The sequence below is a fragment of the Ceratotherium simum genome, chromosome X (assembly GCF_057802395.1).
Source record: "Ceratotherium simum simum isolate JZ-2026a chromosome X, ASM5780239v1, whole genome shotgun sequence".
Classification (NCBI taxonomy): domain Eukaryota; kingdom Metazoa; phylum Chordata; class Mammalia; order Perissodactyla; family Rhinocerotidae; genus Ceratotherium; species Ceratotherium simum.
In genome coordinates this window covers 34,602,902-34,625,531 of record NC_141940.1, presented here as the reverse complement: position 1 = coordinate 34,625,531, position 22,630 = coordinate 34,602,902, and the positions used below count along the sequence as shown (strand labels likewise).

The window sequence follows — 22,630 nt, the reverse complement described above, 5'->3', positions numbered from 1 at the left end:
TTGAGGGTATAATGCAAAGTGAAATAAGTCAGAGGGAGAAGGTCAAATACCGTATGATTTCCTTCATTAAGTAGTAGATAATAACAACAATAAACAAACACATAGGGACAGAGATTGGATTGGTGGTTACCAGAGGGGAAGGGGGGAGGGAGGAGGGTGAAAGGGATAATTCGGTACATGTGTGTGGTGATGGGTTGTAATTAGTATTTTGGTGGTGAACATGATGTAGTCCATGCAGAAATAGAAGTACAATGATGTACACCTGAAATTTTTACAATGTTATAAACCAACGTTACCGCAATAAACAAAAAATTAAAAAAAAAAAAAAGATTAATTCAAGCTCATCGTATATATTTTGGAAAATACAAAAATGTATCAAGAAGAAAAATGAAATCTTCCATAATCCCTCAGTTTTAGTCAGGATAGTCTAATTCATGTTATAACAACCAACCCCCAAATATCAGTTGCTAAAACAAAAGATTTATTGCTTGCTCATTCTACCTGTAAATTGTGATTTGGCAAGGAGAGTCTCTACTCATAATAGTTTCTCAAGGACCAAGGTTGTTGGAGCAGCAACTGAGTTGAACATTACTATTAGTCATGTCAGAGGGCAGAGGGATTTTGGAGAGTCTCACAATGCCAACTAACAGCTGCATCCCCGAAGTGACATTCTATTATTTCTGCTCACAAGCCACTGGCCAGAAGTAGTTATATGACACCATCCAACCAGAAGGAGGCCAGGAAATGCAATCCTGTTATGTGTTGGGAAGGTTGAAATTTTAACAAATGACAATTAATGACTATGGATTTTAACGTTCAGAGATAACCACCATTAATATTAAGAAGCTAATGCATTTCATCCAATTTTAAAATGTATATTTATGCATTACTAATGAAATTGACATTCAACTATATATACAATTTTATTTAATGTTACATATTTATAAGAGTATCCGGGGCCGGCTCCGTGGCTTGGCGGTTAAGTGTGCACGCTCTGATGCTGGCGGCCCGGGTTCGGATCCCGGGCGCGCCCCGAGGCACCACTTCTCCGTCCAACCCGGGGCCGAGTCCCACGTACAGCAACCAGAAGGATGCGGACCTATGACGTACAACTATCTACTGGGGCTTTGGGGGGAAAAAATGAATAAATAAAATCTTTAAAAAAAAAAAAAAAAAAAAAAAAAGAGTATCCGTATTACCTCAACAAGGTAAAACTCACAAATTCTGTCATCCAATGAAGAGTTACCAAGCATGGAAAGAAGCAGGAAAAGACAACTCATAATAAGGAGAAAAATCAAACGATTGAAATTGACCTAGATATTAGATGGTAGCAGATAAAGACATTAAACCATTTGTTATAATTGTATTATATATGTGCATAAACGTAAGCAGAGACATGAAAAAATATTTAAACAGATTCAAACAAAACATTTAAGCATGAAAACTATAATGTATGGGATGAAAAATTCACTGGTTGTGATTAATGGCAGACTAGGCATTGGAGATGAAAACGTTAATGAACTGGATGACATAGCAATAGAAACTTTCCAAAAGGAGCCTAATATATATATAATTCATGTCCTTAGAGGAGAGGAGAGAGAGGGGAGGACAGAAAAGATAAGTCAAGAAATAATGGCCAAAAACTTTCCAAAATTGATAAAACTCTAAACCTAGAGATCCAAAAAGTTCAAGGATCCTCAAACACAAGAACTCAAGAAAAAGTACAACAAGGCATGTCAGTATCAAATTGCTTAGAACCACCAATGAAGAGAAAATCTTAGAAGTAGCTGGAGAACAAATTGGAGGGCTAATACTATCTGATTTCAAGATTCATTATATAATTTTAAAACATATGAAGTATTGTGATTTTAGCCTTCAAGAAAGACAAATAAATTAATGAAACAGTAAAGATCTGAGAAAGAGACCTACAAGTACATGGACAACTGATTTTGACAAAGGTGCAAAGACAAGTCAATGGAAAAAAGTCTTTTTAACAAATGTTACTGGTCAATTAGATATTGATATGCAAGAAAATGAACTTTGATCCATATCTTGCAGTTTATATAAATATTAACTCAAAATGGATCATAGACCTAAATGTAAAACCTAAAATTATAGCTCTTGATGTAGTTGACAGAATTTCAGAGAAACCCACAAGAGACCACCTGGAATCTACACTGAACTGGTGTTCAGTACCAATAGGGGCCCATTGAGCATTCTCCCAGATCACTACATTCTTCAGGTGACCCTGGTACATTCTCCTGAAACCCGAACCTCCTTGTTTTAAGTCGATGGTCCAGAGTTTATATGAGCTGTTTCAAACCTTAAGAGTAGGTACCTTAAGGGAATACTGGTACATACCCTAGGTAAGAGGAACCTAGGAAGAATTCCTAGGAAAGAGAAACCTAGGGGGTATTTCCTAGGCCAGGAGACCCTAAGGGGAACTTTGGAGTGAATGGGGCAGGCTGACCTTTTTAATTTGGCTTTAAATTGGAAAGAATTGTATAATAAAGTCTGAACAAACTGCTTGATGGAGAAATGGGAGTCTGAACTTGTTCAGCTCCAAAGAGAAGGGACACCAGCTCCTTCCAGTCTAAAGGCATTCTCAGGTGACTGAGAACCACATGGAAGTGTTTGAGGATCAATCCTCGTGACGCGTAGCAGTCCCATGGGGAACTCGACTATCATTCACGTTAATTAATTAAAGACTTACCTGGGGACACACAAATGAGGAGTGTTTTTCCAGCACTTTGAGCCCCCATGGCAGTCTCAAACTGCCAGCAGGAGAAACTAAGGCATGTGAGAGAGTGTTTATGACCTTTCTTTAGGGCATAACACTCACAAGCAGCACATTTCTGACCCACTACACTGTCCCTAGAAATTGTTCAGACTTTATAGTAAAAGGAAACTAAAAGAAAAACAGGAAATCAAGCTTCTAAAAGCTTACCAGTTCCTGAATGGGCAGCCTCCCCTCAGAACTCTGGCTGGCTTCATGCTGAGACTTACAAGTGCTTAACAAAATGGGAATAGCTATAAATGGCTGGCAGGATAACCTGGGATAATTTAAAATTAGAATGGCCACTTCAGGGCTCCTTTTTACTTTTTTATTTATTTTTTAGGTGAGGAAGATTGGCCCTGACCTAACATCTGTTTCCAATCTTCCTCTTTTTGTTTGAGGAAAATTGTCCCTGAGGTGACATCTGTGCCAATCTTCCTCTATTTTGTACGTGGGACACCGTCATAGCATGGCTTGATTAGTGGTGTGTAGGTCTGTGCCTGGGATCCCAACCTGCAAACCCTGGGTCACCAAAGCAGAGTGCATGAACTTAACCACTATGCCACCAAGCTGGCCCCTGGGGCTCCTTTTTAAGAGCCAAATAACAGAGAAATCTTTAAAGAGTCGAACTCACCACCTTCTGGCACAATTGCTCAAAATAAAGGTTCCAGAAACTGTAAATATTTACAAAGAACAGCAAAAATCTTGCCAAGCTTGTTTCGTGTCCTGAGGGCTTGGCTTAATAACCGTCAGGTTGGGGTCCCAAAATACAGTTGGACAAAAATGTGGTTACACCCCATTTTGTAGTCAGTGATGGTCAGACAGAAATGTGGGTTGTGCACTCCATTCATGGCTAAGGCTCCTGTCAAGCTGCCACCAGCCTCAGGGAAATTACATTGACCATTAGAAGGAATGTTCTGATTAGATAAGATAATTTAATAAGTGGACCTAAAAGCAAAAACTTCAAAATGCCAAAATACCCTTATTGAAAGTTTTGTTACAAAAAGCCAACAGAAAAATAAGTTATAAAATGTACCTGAAAGAAAAATATATTAGGTCATGGTTTTACAGACACCCTCATTATCTACCTTCAAAGAGGGCCCAATATGAGCCCCTCCCAGAGTTAATGAGACTCAGAGATTTTCTGGGACTGCTATGTTAAAGATTAATAGAGTTGTTCAATACTGCCAGGTATAATTAGTTTGTCCTGCTGAAACCTGATGAGATATTTGAAAGGATTTAGCAACTTATGATCAGAAATCCAGCCAAACTGGAAGCTGATATTCAGAGCATGATAGGAATTTTTTTTTGAGGCCTTCTTCCCTAAGTTAAAATAAAACTAAGCACTCAGAGGGAAAGAAGCAAATTAGGGATGATATAGTTGGACAAGTAGATTGACCTATAATGTCATTTAAGTTACAACCCAAGTTTATAAGGACTTAAAAGCAGCTGTCCTCAACTCACAAACCTTTGCAATACCTGAAAGCAGCTCTAGAGGCCGTTCAGATTCCACACATTTCCTTTATCTCAAAATGGCTTATAGAAAATGTGGTATATATATACAATGGAATACTACTCAACCATAAAAAAAGACAAAATCGTCCCATTTGCAACAACATGGATAGGCCTGGAGCGTATTATGTTAAGTGAAATAAGCCAGAAAGAGAAAGACAAACACTGTATGATCTCACTCATATGTGGAATATAAACCAACACATGGACAGAGAAAACTAGACTGTGGTTACCAGGGGCAGTGGGGGTGGGGGGTGGGGGGTGGGCACAAGGGGTGAAGGGAGTCATATATATGGTGATGGACAAGCAAAAATGTACAACCCAAAATTTCACAATGTTAGAAACCATTAAAACATCAATAAAAAAAAAAAATGGCTTATAACCTCTCCGGGAACTGTTATCTAGACCATCACCAATTCCTAAGACTCAAGAAAAAGAAAAAAGAAAAAGGGAGCTTTGTATTGCTGTACCTGATTCATGGCAGTAATTTTAAAACTATAGCTGTGGAGTCTCTGTGTATGTGTGTTCATGTATATGTTATATATGTGTCTGATTTTTTTTACCTCGGATAGTATAATTTCTAAAAGAGCTCTATTTAGTTGGCTTTAAGTAAGCACTTATATAAATGTAATGGAAACTAACCAAGATGTCTTTCAAGTTAATGTGATATAAAATAATCTTTGGTAATGAAAAGCTTATTTAAGTTTGTTGGTTTGATTAAAAAATATGTTTTCAGAATTATTAACATCGTATATGATACAGACATGTTATCTCTTTTACAAAATTTGTCAGCAGAGAAAATAACTTAGAATAATAGCTTATTTTGCCTAATGCCTCATGAAGTTGTATAGACAATCTACATAATTATTGGAAGCAAGTAAACTAAATAGATGTGAAAAAGATAAAAGTGTTGGGTGAACTTTTTAACGATAATTATATGTTATGGTATATGTACTTAACTTCAAAACCTTTTGGTAACTTGAAACGTTAGAGTTTTGCTAAATTAAGTTAAATGATAAAATTTATTGAGTTTCTAGGTCATTCCCACATAAGATATAATATTAGATATTAATTACTAAGCATAGATTTATCTACCTTTGGCTTTATATTACAGAGAAACTGAAAAAATACTTGGTTTTTATTTATAAACATGTCTTGTGCCATGTTGAGAAATTTTCTATGAGAAAGCACATGTCTAGACAGTATTTGTGGATCTTCCAATCCACAAGATGTCAATATATAAAAAGTTAAGGAAAGTAAAATGTATTTCTTGGTAAAGAAGATTGAAAGGAATGAAGATATTTTTGTTTGTTTGTTAAGAAAGGTAAATTTGTCCTAAAGTACTAGGAGGGAAGAAAGAAGGCATAGAACAAATTGTGAATGTAAAAAGAAAGTTATAGAAGGTTTGTGGAACAGGAACCCTGAGGAAAGAGTTTTGGGCATATTCAAGTAGGCTAAGATTAAAATGAATTTAATTAAATGAATAAGTTTTAATACCAAAAGGAAGCTGGTACAAAAATTAGAATTTGGTTTTGTCTCTCTTAAAAGGATAATTTTCCTGGACTTTTAGTTGGCTCTTGATAATGAGATTATGAAAGATTTTTCTTTACTTTTGAGTAAATCTACCTAAGAGACAGAAATTCTGTGTTTTGTCAAAATAATTTCCTATGTTCTAAAAGGCTGAAAACTCTCTATTAAGAGAACTAAGGATTTTTTTAGATTGTTTAACTCTATATGTTTGCCTTTAACATCTGTTGTCACTTTGGTTAAATGGATGACTCAGCATTGTTTCACAGTGACCATTGTTTCGCAGAGACACAAGATCAGCAAACACTTGATATTATTTGACCAAGTGTTTTAGAACCTTTTGGTATTTTCAACTAGATTCCCCAAAATTCAAATCCTAAATGAAGTTTTTCTTTTGACCTGAAAAAAAATTTCTTTGAGAATCTCCAGAGGGCCCCTGGGATGTCTCAAAGAAATTTGTTCTTTCTTCCTATAAAGAGGGAGATACTAAACTAATTAGGCTTGTTTGATATGCTAAATTGCATGGGAAGCATTGTCAAGTAAATGATGATAAATCTTCTTAGGTTATATTGCATAGGTAAATATTATTCACTATCTTAACCTTGCTACATTGATTCCAGTATCACAGGAGGAAAATGACCATGGCTGCATTTTATTATCTAATTTGATTTTCAGATGGGTCTTACTTAAAGGATAAGCAAGGACATTATCAAGCTAGATATGCTGTCCAACTTCAAGAATGCCTGCTACTTTATATTAACTCTACTAACCCAGGAAAAGATTTCCTTCTACAGGTTCAGGAAATTGCCGTGGGAGAATTGCAACAAAGGTGGCAACAAAGAGGAGGAATTTTTGACCCCAGCATGCAGACGTGATTAGGGTCTGAGTAAAAAAGAAAAGCCCATAGTCCCTATTGGAGCACAATTGCCACTGCCCCAGCATATTGCAGACATGATTTGGGTCTGAGTAAAAAACAAAAAAACCCATAGTCCCTACTGGAGCACAATTGTCATTGCCCCAGCATATACCAGTTAACCCATTGGGCACCTGAAAATATGATTTATGGAGAAAACAATACTTTTGGAAACTTTCTCCCACAGTGGCTAAGTGATTGGTTTGGAACAGACTAGTCTTGAAGTCTGGGCATTTATTGGGTGGCTCCTAATGGAATTCAGTGGTTATGTGGAACAAACCTCTGACCTTTGCTATTGCCTAGATGGCTAGGACACTGAACTCTGGGCTTCCCCTGGATGCAGGGAAGGATTTTCCCTGAGCTGACATCAGTTGCCAATCTCCTTCTCCTTAAGGCCAGATGGGCTCATGTAGTGTTCCAATGGTATGGCCACCTAGCAGCTATATTTATTCCTTCTTTGGGGCTAGAAGATGTCATATCACGTATAGTAGCTCTGACTAAATTTACACAACAAGCTCTTAACAGTAGTCAAGCAAGAATAGCCTTATTAAATACCAAAGTGTCTTTAATGAGAAAGGCTGTCCTTCAAAATAGAGTGGCCTTAGATAATCTAACTGCATCCCAAGGTGATACATATGCAGTCATTCAAACTGAATGCTGTGTTTTTATATCTGATGAATTTTCCCATGGGTCGTCTCTGCTAAAGCACATGAAAAACAGGTGAATGCCTTAAGTGATTCTACATCCAGTCTTGATTTATTTGGTTCGCCCCCTTCAGGTATTGGTTCCCTTTTTCGATCTAGGTTGCAATTTCTATTTCTATTACTCCTTAGAAATCTTGTATTAGTACTGTTTTCTTTACTCAGTGTTGTAAGACTAACATGCAGGCTAGAGTAATGATTGCTCAGCAACTCGAGATGGTTGATCAATCTTACAACCCTGGAAAAATTTCCTTTTCTGATAAAGACTATGGCAAAGAACACATTTTAAAACTAATCTTTTTAAATATTGAATTGTCGTCATTGTTACTGTTCCCATTCTATAATTGTAAACAACATAAGCATGAGGAGTCATGTAAAAGCACATGTACAATGTTTGTGCAACAATCTAAAATCAATTGAAAAATTATATAACCTATGAAATGCTTCCCCTGTTAATATATACCTCTATGGTTGTCCAACTATTTCCCCCCCAACGTGGATAACTGGGCAAATAAATGAGATAAAAGCCTAGCACCAAGGGACATGATTGACCTAGGGCAGGCAGTCACCACTCTGGCACCGAGGGACAATATTTTGATCATCAGTGTTTTCTATCACAAGATTATTGATCAAAAGGGGGAAAATGATGAATAAATGATAAGCAATAGGATATATTGGAGTATATGAGGAAGCCATTTGATTTAAAACTAATTTGGCCGGACCTTGTTTTTCCAAAAAGGCCTGACGTGGCCCGTTGAGCATGCATTGTACATCTGCTTTAAACATTTACGATGTCTCAACGTTAAAGGATATGGCTTCCTCCCATATTGGCATTTCTTTAAGGATAAGCATCTCTTTCTAGAAACTAAGGATTAATTACCAACCTGCGGTGTTCACCTTGTGACTACTGACGTGCTGTGCCAGCAAAGCAATCTCATGACTATTGTGAAAGGGGTATTCCTGTCATATGTGATGTATACTCTTTGTTCCAAGACAGTATATAACCACTCTCTACACCCCAATTCTTTGGAATGCTTCCTTCCTTAGGGAAGGAAGCCCCTGGGCTATAGTCCTCGGACCTGGCTTATAATAAACTCACCCTAATTTTGATTTATAGATTGATTATGGATTATTTGCGTCAACATAACACTTGTAGAGAAGGGGTCAGCAATCTGTGAGCTGGGTGCTGGCCATCTGATTTTGTAAATAAAATTTTATTAGAAACAAATTCTACCCATATGTTTGTATATTGTTAATAGATGCTTCTGTGCTACGACAGCAGAGTTGAATAGCTGTATTTCTAAGACAATTTTGAGAGAGAGAGAAAGAGGGAGAAATTGACATAGAGAGAGATTGATTAAGAGATTATGTTTTATAGTAACTGGCACCTGTGTTGCCTTTACAGAGGATCTTCAGTTACTGACGTTGGAAGGCAGTAGCATAGTGAGAGTATTTTGCTTGCTGATATTTTCAAAGAAATACTTCTAGTCTAAACCACTCCCATGTGTAGTCTTTGTGTCCCCCATTCCTTAAGTTACATAATTAGTAACTAATCAGTCATTGATTTTATCACCGTGTTTTTCCTGTACAGGGGTTTCAAGACTTGTAGGCCTGGGAATCATATAATTCAATTGCTTTTTAGGGGGCTTGTAAGGGCCTCAAAAGCCCTCTATGCTAATAAATTGGTCACCCATAACAGGTGCCTGAAATTCTACCATCAATTTGCACCATAATTACTTAAAATTTTGACCATTTTCAAATTGCTTTTGCTATGAATGGCTTGTTTTTAAGAGCACGCTGTGAATGGAGGATTTATAAAACATGAAATCACCTTTAACCTGGTGAGGACAAAAGGATGGTGCGTCCCTGAAGATACAAAAGAGCACTGAAGATGAATCTAACTTTTGCAGTTTTGCTGAGGCTGCTCCTGGTAACATCTCACTGAAATTTGTGAAAGCAAGCAATTGAAGTTGCAGGCGCGTTTCAGCACAACATAGATATAGTATGAACACTAGCATTTGTTTTCTCTCCTTCTGTTTATAGAGTGCTGATATTGCCACAAATGGTAAATAACTGAATAAAAGTCACTTCCTATTTCTTTCTTCCTATAATGCCAGAATACCCAGATGCAAAATAAAATATTCAGTCTTTTATATGGATATTTTGTCTCCATGATACCAAATATATAACTGTTTGCAAAGTGATGAACTATCAATGACATTTGTCTTGACCCTTCAGAATGTTTTGGCACTGGTAATGCAAGTACTGTGTCCAGTAAGAAGCTTGACTCCTCAGCAAACTGCTCAATTATATCATTAGCCACCTCCACTTCACTGGGTCTTGTTCATCTACTGATAACTTAGTATAATGGTAAAAAGTATGCGCAATGTGGGTACACTACTAGGGTCCAAATCCTTTTTCGTCTGCTCACTACCTGTGTCACATTATGGAAGTTAAGTAACCTTTCCTTGCCTATTTCTGCATCTGCAAAATGAAGATAATTAGCATACCTAACAGAATTGTTGCCACAGTTAACTCAGATAAATGTAAAGTGCCAGGCATATAATAAGCATTGAATAAATATTATCTTTTTGTTATTCTTTGTAGTAAAGCATTCAATGATGTCACAGAGCTACCTTAGAACTGAGAAGGAGATGACCCTGGGGGCTCCTAGGTCCCCAGATTCTTTTCTTCCATTTGATAAAACAGATCTGGAGTAACTTGAATGGTGTGAATGCCAAGCCAGTTGGGAGGTGGGAGTGCACGACCTTGCAATGCCCTTTAAGCACGTGCACGCCTGCTTGGGCATGTGATCTCATTCTTTCCCATGTGTTTACAATGTAAGCAAGGCAAGGGGTCTTCTTTTCATTTTGTTTTAGGTAGCTACATGATTATAAAAAGGGATAATAGCTACTGCTAATCTTAACTACTCAACGCCAGAGGAATTTCCTCTTATTAAAGACCTTTGTTTTGGAATTTAGATTTAAGATTTTATCACCTGAATGGAACAAGAGAGGGAAAAATAAGCTATTTAGTTTTGTACATTCCAGCCAGAAACAATTGTCCTTCAGAGGTGTACCCTGTGGACGCAGCTGTTTATTAGAGAGGTTATTTTTGCTCAGGGGTGAGCCTTTAGCCAAACTGTGAAGGAGGCAATACTGATCCTTAGAGTTGTTCTGCCACCCTTTTAAGTTCTCTTTGGCCCCTGTGTAATGCCTCAGCCTAAGGTGTCCAGTGCCTTCCTGAGAGCCTGGGTCTTCCCAGTCATAAAGGAAAGGGATCTGGTAAATTAATTGTCAGTAAGGTGTCAGATATCTAATCTGTTACCCTTCCAAGAGAAATTTTGAAAGAGACTGCTTCTAAAGGGGAAATCCTTATTGATTGGAATTGTACTTTAATGAATCTCGATGAAAGAAGGGGTACGTACAGAGGTTAGGAGATTCTAATCTTTATATCCCAACTGCCTATTATAATAGGAGTTATTATAACTGGAGTTTAACTCCTATTATAACTGGAGTATAAGGCCAGCCCTAACTTGAGCTCTTATCAAGTGGTAATGGCCAGAATGTTAAACTGTTCAAAATTCAATAATTATAACTACCATTCTGCAAGTGTCAGTGAGCCTCTGGGGTTGAAATAACCTTTGAAGAGACATAATGTAAGGTTAAAAGAAAAACAACTTTGATCTACAAACCTGTCAATCAATTTGAGTACTGTATAGGAAACTCTCTGTGTAGCTAAGACACCCAAACCTTGTCAGGATCAAGGGAGTTATTCACTTTCAGTCCAAATATCTGTAATCTATTGGAATATACAACTTTAGAAACTCACTAACTGAATTGTTGTGAATCAGGACTCACAGTCTTCTAACTTGACAATGTCATTGCTCTTTTTCTCTATACAAATGAAATGCATCATCTTTTTATGAGAATTTTGATATAACAACTAAATTTAATAGGAAGTTCAACATATTTATAATATGTTTATTTTAGTGTGTCATATAAAGATCTTATAAAATAATTGCTTATAAATAAATTTCTTGCAAATAGCAACCATTGTGAATTAGGACTCTTTTATATTTCTTATTTTTTCCCTGCTTATAGAATTCTGAAGACATGCCCAAAACCATTTTACCATGGTCTGTATACCTGTCAAAATAGACATGATGTGATTTAAAATTTCCATTATTTGAACTAAAGCAACATAAATTGGACTGATTTTATAAGCAAACAGGACTGAAAGCTTTACATTTCAAAAGCATGAGACTACGTGAATGAGCCTTGAATTGCTTGAATAGTCTAATTTTTAGCAGTAGGAATAGATTTAAATCTTAAAAAAAAAAAAACCTCACTGGATACAGACATGCCTTTTTTGACACTTAAAATGTTGCAACAGGATTCTTTGTTAATATATGCTGTACATCTCTCCCTACTCATAGATAAAAGAACTCACATTCTACATGAGGAGTGGAATACAAGCTTCCTATTATGGCTCATTTCCCGAGGCAAAACTATATTTAAAATAACACTCATGTAAATTCTACCCCCACAATGCTTTTCCCTTTCCTGACATACATGCCCAGGGGTCTGTTGATCTATCCCCACATTTTCTGGCTACTGGTGCTCTCAGAAAAGGATTACATGTCAGTCACTTTCTCCTTACAGTGAACTCAATTCAGTATGTATGAGAAGAAAATCTAGTATTTTAAAATTGTATTTATGCAATTGTACATATACAATTATACACTGTGTCAGAATAGGTCTGTTTGTTTTAAAGAGATAACTTGCTAAATTATTTACTCAGCCTCACTTTAAGGGAGATGATTTAAATTAGCCCAGGCAGAAATGTTACCATGTGCTTCCATTAGCAGCTCAGAAGAAGGGAAGCAGGTTTGAATGAAGCCCACATCTGGACATGAACCACAGAGCAGAGGTTTTATTTAGAGAGAAAAATTGCTTCCGACCCTTCTGAAAAGAGGAAGTTCTCATTCTTAAAACAAAAGAAGTTAGTTGCCCTTATATTGTGGGTTTTCACAAAGTAATTATAGAAAAAAACATGTAAAAATTCAATTTCGTTGCTGAGTAGGCTGAGAGAAGAAAATAGAGAGTGAATAAAAATAAATTTATCTGTCAAATAAGAGAAGAATGTAACTGATAGTTATCATTCGTTTTCTTTTTTTGTCTTGTTCATTTGAGGAACTGAATTAATTGCTTTACAGCTTTACTTTGTGTGTGTGTGTGTAATTAGCTTTGTTACAATAACATTAGAATGTTATTTTCAAAGAAATTCTTAGCTGTCCAATCATACGAACCACAAACAAGCAGGTCACCGGGCAGCAGTACTGTAAGAAAATACAGGATACTTAATAAATCTATCAAACTTTTCCCAATATGGAAGGGAGTTCAGACGTTAGACAGGAAGGAGCAGAAGAGTTAATATTTGGGCAGAAAGGGAGCTTATCACAGTAGGTGGCCACATACCTAAATGTAACATCTCCCTGCCCAAAAAGGATACTAGGTTATGTATATGTGATTTTCATAATAGATCCATATTTTGAGGTAAAATCCCTACTTTAAAGAGGATATACTTAATCTCATTTTATTAAAAGGGCTATTCAAACGGCAGTTCATATATTTGTAAAGTAAAAATGTCAAGTTATCATTTTATAGGAATTTTCCTAAAATGTTTTCCAAAAAATTCTCTGAGATGTTCAGATGTAAGTCTCAAGGCAAAATTTCCAAGATATAGCCTTTAAAACTTATAGATATTTTTTCCTAAAATATTACTGATAATTGATACTCATGGACTGCCGATATAACTCAATTTAGTACCTTGCGTGATACTACCTTGAGAGCATGCTGTGCTAGATCAAAAGCCTAGCAACACAGGAACTGTAAGATACATGCCTTATAACTCCTTTTCCTCTAATGTAGGTAATTACTGTGGCAATTCCCATGACTCAGGTACTATTTGAAATTCTGGGGACGTCATCTGAAAGCATAAGATTTGTCTGTTTATGAAGTATATATGTTAACTATTTGAGGAGTTTCTGAACATGAGTACTTTCATTTTTTCCCACTACTTTTGACTCTGAAATGTTTGCATCTATGCAATGAAAACATTCTCCCTTAGTAGGCATTGAGATAATAAAAAAACACATTATTTTAAAAAACACTATAAGATGCTTTGGGCTGTTTGTTCAGCCAAAGGTTATAAATTATAAATATAGGGAATATAACTGTTGCTAATAAGAAATACTCATTACAGTCAGTAAATCAACATTTTTCCTCAGATTCTCTGATCATATCATTGTAAAAAATTAACATACATCTGATTTATCTGGAATTTATAAATATTCATGGGTACTTATAAATCAGAAACTGTCACAGAATTAGTACTGTGTCAATACTAGATTTTAACTTGGGAATGCAGTAGGCCATTGGTCTATTCACCCAATGCATCAAACTAAATGTTTTATTCATATTTGAAAGATATATTTATACACTTATTAAGTATTTTGGGAGGGGATTTGAAAATAACTGAAATGATTGTATTCACTACTCTAAAATACTTTTCTCTTTAAATCTGATCCCCTGAGGAAATTGAGATTGAAAGATCCCAGTTGTTAAATTTCTGTTTTTTTAAAAAAATAGAAACCTAATTTTATGCTATACCTATCTTTGTTCAGTTCAAGAGTCAGAAAAAATATGCTGCTTTGTTTTTCTACTTTATTAAGGGAAATAATTGCTTTATAAACTGGTCATTGAAAAGCAAGTTTAAAATTAGGCATATCAGTATATGGACAACTTCAAATAATCCCGACTCTGCCTTAGGCCACTTTAAGTTTCAGTTTCTATATCCATAAAAATCATGGTAATAATTCCTTATTTCATTTGCTGTTATGTAGTAAGTATTCAATAAATGTTACCTATTGTTATTATTATTACATGACTATACCAAAATTTGAATAAAAACAGCCAGACCTGATGGTAGGCCTATATAGGCTTGGCTTCTTTTGGCACTCATAAATGTCTTCAGTACTCATGTATTTCCTTGTGATTTCAAACTTTTCATATTCCTGACATTCACTAGAACTCACTGAAAGCCTTGTTTCTTAGCTAGGGATTCCAATATCTAATTGGAATATTATAGCTGATTAACATGTGAAAGAAAAAATACTGGAATTCTAATGGAATTATAAATAATTAGCATACAAAAGACTGTCACTTGACAGACAAATATTAACTCTGTTTTTCTCAGCAACAGATGAATATCTTTGAAAATTTTTGGATATTCTTTTAAATCAGACTTATTAGCAATTTTGTAACAACTTTATTGAGATAAAATTCACATATCATAAAATTCACTCTTTAAAATTATATACTGCAGTGGTTTATAGTGTATTCACGGAGTTGTACAAACATTACCAGTATTTAATTTTAAAAATTTTCATGACTTCGAAAAGAAAAGTGTAAACTTGAGCAATCACTTACCATTTTCCCTCCCCTTATGGCTATTATGACTAATGCTGCTATGAACATTCCTGTACAAGTTTTTGTGTACACTTATCTATTTCAATTCTTTTGGGTATATACCTAGGAGTGAAATTACTGGGTAGTATGGTAACTCTATGTTTAATTTTTAGAGAAACTGCCAAACTATTTTCCAAAGCAGCTGCACCATTTTACATTCCCACCAGCAATGGACAAGGATTCTGTAGGGGAGGAAAAAAACTTGTCCTCTACCCTCTTAAGTTAAGGGTCTGGAGATTGTGAATTAAACTGATAAATGACAGATTAATGGGAAAAAAAAGTTTATTTCATATGCACACAAGAGCTTCACAGGAAAGAAATGAAAACCCCAAGGAAGTGGTTGGACCCGCGGGATTATATACCACTTTAACAAAGGGTGGTGAATTGTGGAAAAGTGGCAAGACAGAGGAAAAGTGGTTTGGGCTTCTAGAGGCAGTAAATTGAGTGAAGGTAAAAATGCAGGGAAAAATTAATGGAAGATGATAAGGGTTATTTAGTAAGGTTAATTGCGCAGATTCAAGTCAATTCCATCTCCAGTGTCAAGTTGTCTCCTCTTCCTGGTACAGGAGAGGAGAGGGAGGAAACCTTCAAAAGGGAAATTTATGCCCTGCTTTTAGGTAAAAAGGGGAGGGCAAAGAGTTCCTCCTATGTCTGCTGTTTCTTGATTTCAGCTCAAAATAATCGTTATGCCAAAATGACATATTTTTCAGTGGCATATTCTGATCACCTTCAGTTCCAATTTTTCTGCATCCTCAACAACACTTGTTATTGTTTTTCCCTTTGATTACAGCCAATCTTGTAGTGTAAAGTGGTATCTTAATGTCACTTTTATTTGCATTTTGCTGATGGATAATTATTTTGAGCAACCTTTCATGTGCTTATTGGCCATTTGTATATCTTCTTTGACGAAATGTCTATTCAGATATTTTGCCTATTTTTCAATTAGGTTATCTATCTTTTTGTTGTTGATTTAAAAAATTTACTATATATTCTGGATACAGGTCCTTTATAAGATATATGATTGGCAAATATTTTCTCCCATTCTGTGAGTTGTCTTTTGACTTTCTTCCTTTGAAGCACAAAAGTTTTTGACTGATTAACTATTTTATCAATTTTTTTCTTTTGTTACTTGTGCTTTTGGTGTCATTTCTAAGAATCCATTGCCAAATCCCAGGAAGATTTCCACTTAGGTTTTCTTCCAAGAGTTTTATAGTTTGAACTCTTACATTTAGATATATGATCCATTTTTAGTTAATTTTTTATATGGTGTGAATTAAGTGTTGAACTGCATTTTTTTTTTCACATGTGAATATCCAGTTGACCCACCACCATTTGTTTAAAAGACTGTTCTTTCACCATTGAATTGTATTGGCACTCTTGTCAAAACTCAATTAACCATAAATATATGGTTTATATATGGACACTCAATTGTATTCCATTGATCTATATGTCAAAGCTTATGGCAGTACCACAGTACTAATTACTGTAGTTCTGTAGCAAGTTTTGAAATTGGGAATTGTGAGTCCTCGAAGTTTGTTCTTCTTTTTTTCAAGATAGTCATAACTACTGTTAATTTTAATGTCTTAAAATCTCTGTTTTTGAAGTATAGTTTGCTAGGTATAGAATTCTTGGTTAATGTTTTTTTTTTTCCTTTCAGGATGTTAAATACATCATCCAACTGCCTTCTGGCATTCATGATATCTGATGAGAAGCCAACTGCTATTTTTACTGAGGATCTCTTTTGTGTAAGAGTTATATTTCACTTACTGTTTTCAAGATTCTCTCTTTCTCGTTGTCTTGGGCAGTTTGTCTATATGTGTATATATTTTTTAATTTAACCTACTTGTTGATCATTGAACTACTTAGTTGTGCAGATTCATGTTTTTCATCAAATTTTAGCATTTTTTGCAATTATTTCTTCAAGTACTCTTTCCGCCCTGTCTCTCTCTTCTGGAGCTCCCATTATATGTATGTTGGTATATTTGATGGTGTCCCACAGACCTCTGAGATGATTATTCTTCATTCTTTCTTTTTTTCTGTTTCCTAGTATAATCATAAGTAACCTATTTTCAAGTTCCCTGACTCTTTCTTCTACCAGTTCAAAAAAAATCTGCTATAGAACTCCATTAGTGAATTTTTCATTTCAGTTATTGTGATTTTAAGCTACAGAATTGCTATTTGGTTCTTTTTTTATAATTTTTATCTCTTTACTGACATTCTCCATTTGGTGAGACATCATTGTATTACACCGCATTAATTCTTTAGATATGGTTTTCTTTGGTTCTTTGAACATTTTTATAATAGCTGATTTAAATTCTTTGTCTAGTAAGTCCAACATCTTGACTTCCACAGGGACATTTTCTGTTGACTGCCTTTTTTCCTTTGTATGGGCCATCCATTCCTATTTCTTTGCATGTCTTCTAATTTTTTTGAATACTTGACATTTTAAATAATGTAATGTGGTCACTCTGAAAATTAGAATTTCACTCTTCCCAGGGTTTACTGTTGCTGTTAGCTGTTGTTGTTATTGTTGTCAATTTTCGTTTGTTTAGTGACTTTCTTGGACTAATTCTCTAAAGTCTTTGTCATATGCAGCCAGTAAAATGTCTGCTTGGTTAGTTCAGGGGTCAGCTAATAATCAGACAGTGATTTCCTTAAATGCCACGAACCAGTAATTCTCCCAGCCTTTGCAAAAGGATTTTGTATGCTCCTTGACACATACCTTCAATGCTTCTGCAGTTTACAACTCTGCCTTAGTGTTACTTCCTGCTTATTCAGAGCCTTAAGGTTAGTCAGAGGTAAGAGATTAGGCCCATCTGAGGTCTTTCTTAGGCATGCCTATAGCTTTGCACACCATGTGGCCTTCTAGAGTCCCCAAAATATATAGAGCTTTCCAAAGTCTGCTACAAACATCTCATTTATCAGTTTTTCCTTTTAAGTTTTTTAGTCAGCCTCTTGTTAACTCCAACTAGTATCACTATGTCAGGTAGCTGCAGTGTTAAACAATTACCACTATTTTTTTTTCCAACAAATTCCCTAGGCATCGGGTTGCTTGTACAAAGGGAGCTTTGACTCAAGTCAATTAAAGACAGCCCTGAGAATGGAGCAATGCAAGGAGCTTTCAGACATGTCAAATAGTGACAGTTATCAGGAGATGAATTTTGTGGAACTCTAAACCTGTTTCTGTTCCCTCCAGTGGTTGCTAGAGTGCTGATTTTCATGGCTACTATAGTTGTGAGGCTGTTAGTTTTCAAGGTTCCCATAGATCTGAGGAGTGGGGGATAGCAATACAGCAAGCTAAAACACCACAAAGCTTGCTGTTTTTACTGAGATTAAACTGTTTTTCTTGAAGAAATTCTCCTTGGATTATTGTAAGTCTTTAATTTTCAGAGTTTTAAAAAAGTTGATTTTGACCATTTTTTTCCAGTGTTCTCATTGCTTTTATGGAGGGGAGGACTTTTGGAGAGCTTCTTTATTAGAAACTTTGACAGCTCTCTTTGACTTTTGTTCAGATATGCAGAACATTGTCTTGTCTCACATAGTAATAAATTCTAATAAATCTTCTTTGCACAATGTGGAGAAAAAGTATTTCGACAGTTGAATATTTTGGGATACAAACAAAGACATCTGTTCTATTTAGAGTATAGCCTCATTTAATTCTTATTTGTCATAAAAGTTTTGCTGCCTCCATAGATAGCATATCTCATACTGAGGGAAATATAATTACATGAAGATTTTGGCCATAATAGTTCTCATTTTATAGCACTCCTCCCACCCCATACACATATACACGTATTTATCCCCTCTGGACATCAGTCAACAAGGCTAATTTCATTGCAAGGCCCTGAGGCATGCTATGTTGACTTTTGTTTCAAATTATATATAAAGGTACAGAACATTTATCATAGTCTACTGAAGTCTGAATGACACATATTACAAATACAAGGATTACTCGTTCAGCCTTCTCCAGACCAAATGGGCCTGATGTGGAAGATCTTAGAAAGTTAGAAAGACCACATTCTCAAATTCATTTCACTTTGTGTCTTTTCCAAGGAAATTTTAATTTATCATCTTTGAAAGTAACTCAAGAGTAACTACCAGGTTTGGTCTCTGAATGATGTGTTCCAACTCCACATTTTGTAATGCTAATTTCCAACATAATGACCAACAGGAATGGTCATTATATTTTGAAATGATACCTACAGATATGCAAATTAGTTTTTTTCTCTGTTTATTCCAGAGTCTGGATACCTTGACATCTGTAACAACATGAGAGAAACACTGTCTTGCCTGTAGCAAATTGATTTTTGAGCTTAGATTCAGCATCTCTTGCTCTTTAGGTACTTCATTAAGCTGTTCCAAGTTGACTATCAGTTAAATGAAGAACAATGAAATAGCATTCATTAGAGTTTGCTTAATCCAAGGAAACCTGGCCCGATAATGATGGTTAGCAGAGTCGTTGTTGTCCTTCAAATTACATTTAAATTACTCTGTAAGTGATATTCAAATGTAAGGTGTAAGAAGCAAAAATGGCAAAAGTACACTGCAACACACCATTTTGGCATCTTTGGAGAGTTACTCAACTCCCTAATGACTCCCTCAGCTGCATCAAAGGCATAATGATAAGGAAAACTCAAGTTTTTTGTTATTTATGAAGGGCTTTACTATGCTGCTGAGGAGTTGACAGACTAATGTACATTGTTTGAAACTGTGTATATCTTTCTATTATTTTTAGTAGCTCCCACCAAAACAATGTCATTTAAATACCATTGCTCTTGGTTGTTGCCTCAACAGAGTAATTGAATATAGATAGGCTTTGTTAACTAGCAGAAATTACTAACTTTGCAGTAATTCTCAAAGAAGAGGTATCATGCATATCTGAGGAAGTTTGAAGTTTTTGGTAGTGTTTTTCATTGTCCATTGACTAGAAGTACCACACTAGCATTTAGTGAGTATTGGACAGGGTCCCAGATAACAAACACTTTTCCCACCCGGAAATTCCAATATGGCCCCCTTTGAGATACAGTGAGAAATGGAATTGCAGTCTAGTTATAATAGGCAGTATACTACAATGATGATGCACTTTCTTCACACTTGCATGCCCTCAAAATGAAATCTATTGCAACATGTCAGAATTCGTTGTGAGTGCTGTATTTTGGATTACTGCATGTTTAAGAACATTAGGACTTCAGAGCTGAATGGATTGTGAACTCTTAATAAAGAACAATTGTATCATGTAGGTATCTGTTTTGTAGCTCCAACTTATAAACTATTGCCTTTGTACAAATTTACTACCTTGCCTATAGAAAGGACTCTGTACTATCAAATTAAGAATAGGGTTTGAGATAGGACTGGATTCTTTTCAATTGTTGTGGTGTAGGGCTCAGTTCTGCATCCAGGTTGGTGGGAGGCAAAATAGAGATTGATCACAAGCACAAAGAAACTGGAGAATAGGACAGATAATATATAGGATATATAAGGAATGATCAACTACGCAGTAGTTCTCAAAGAAGCACAATATTGAATAGGGTATAGGATAGTCCATTTCCCTTAAAGAGGATTTAGGTTGGGTTGGAAAGCCAAGAGTAAAAATATGATGATAATAGTAATAATACGATAATAATAATAAAACATGCAAAATGGCCTAATAAGTTGTTACATGTAGTGGTGCTAGGAATGTGTACTTGAGGAACTTAGAGATAAGGATATACATTTAGGCTCTTTTAGCTAAGAATGGCTTTATGGTAGCTGTGAACCTTTGCTGAGTCTTAAGTACTGTGCAAACAGCAGATGGTCAATTGAAATAATACATCTTTGACTTATTAGGAGGTGTAACAAGTACATCTTAGGTGAACCCAAGATTGTATATGGGTTTTTCTGAGGTTTTCTGAGTCACAATTGTGTCACTGCTGTTAAAGACACCAAATTTACTATATGCTACTCTAGGGTTCACAAAGATTCCACAGAGATGGCCTGTAACCCAAGCTTCTCCAGGCCTTACCAGCCTTTAATATTGTTGAATTAATAATTACAATCCATATGGCCTCAATTACTGATTCAGTACCTCCAAATCTCTTAAAAGTCTTATCCAAACTGAGGTGTTCACACATGTACAAAAGCAATATTTCCATGTTATATACCCATCCTTGTTTTTGAACCATGTCTAATAAAAAACTTGAAGATAATACCTGGTCATGGTGTCTGCTATGGGCTGAATGTTTATGTCCCCTCCAAAATTCGTATGCTGAAAGCCTAATCCTCAGCATGATGATATTTGGTGATGAAACCTTTGGGAAGTGATTAGGTCATGAGGGTAGAGCCCTCCTAATGGCATTAGGGCCCTTATAAGGAGAGACATGGGAGAACTTGCTTCCTCTATATATACTTTCCGCCATGTGAGTGTACAATGAGAAGACAACCATCTGCAAACCAGAGTTCTCACCAGATAGCTGATCTACTGCCACATTGATCTTGGACTTCTCCTCCTTCAGAACTATGAGAAATAAATGTTTATTGTTTAAGCCACCCAGTCTATGATAATTTGTTCTTGCAGCCTGAACTGACAGTGTCTTTTTCCCAAATCCATAGTATGAATGACAGGGAACTATCTCCTAATTCTTTCCCAGCTGCAAGCCCATGGAGTGCTAAAGTGATACATTGCCCTTTGGAATCCTGATTGAGCCAAAGCTATGTCATACTCCTTGCAGAAATTGGAAAATGTCCTTCCTTCTGATATGTGTTATGCTTTGTCATCCAGGTCCTGAAATAGTATTACTGATTCCCCCATATTTCACAGAGTCTCCCTAGTAAACAGCTACTTGAGCTGTTGCCTAAAGCCCATTTCTCTACAAGGCTCAAATGCTAACTCATACGGCAAGGTCAAGGGACCAATTTTTCCAACAAATGGTATATCGCCTCCATCTACCCTTTCTTTCATTCCGCCAGACACACACACACACACACACACACACACACAGACTCACACACACTCAAAAACAGAACCCCTCATAACTTTGTGCAAATTATGTCTTTTCAAGTTTGCTCACCAATCATTACCAGATATGCTCAAATATATCTGAATCCCAGGTTATGTGAAAGCTGGTCTTCTATTGTGGATGCATAAGGATGTATATGTGTGTTTTTTTAATTCCTCATACTCCATACATGTATGCTGTCTATGTGAATATATTCTAGTCTCATCTTCTCACCAACTTCCTATGGATTTCAAACCAGACTAATTTTCCAAATCTGAGTTTGCTTGTGTGCAAAATGAGGATGGGACCAGAACTAGATGTTATCTGAGCTTGAGGTCATTTTCATTTCTGCTGTTTCATTGTTCTATGACTCTAAGTGCAGAATCAAAGAAGATGTGTCATTAACCTAAATTAAAAGTCCTCTTAGGTTATTATGCTAAGCGAAATAAGCTAGACAGAGAAAGACAAACATCATATGATTTTACTCTTATGTGGAAGATAAACAATCATGTGGATAAAGAGGACAAATTAGTGGTTACCAGAGGGGAGGGCGGTGAGGGAAGCGTGAAAGCAGTAAAGGGGCACATATGTATGGTGATGGATAAAAACTAAACTATTGGTGGAGAACATGATGCAGTCTACACAGGAATTGATACATAATAATATACATCTGAAATTGACACAATGTTATAATC

The 22,630-nt window shown here is 35.9% G+C and overlaps 1 long non-coding RNA gene across 1 annotated transcript in view; it reads left to right on the top strand.

Moving 5' to 3' along the window:
- LOC147911814 (uncharacterized) overlaps positions 1-21,879 on the top strand; it is a 48,269-nt gene extending 26,390 nt beyond the window's left edge. Inside the window, exons 2-3 of the long non-coding RNA XR_015550668.1 lie at positions 16,619-16,706; positions 19,202-21,879. This is a non-coding gene — a long non-coding RNA (uncharacterized LOC147911814). The remainder of the gene's footprint in view (positions 1-16,618; positions 16,707-19,201) is intronic.
- Positions 21,880-22,630: the final 751 nt, after the last annotated feature.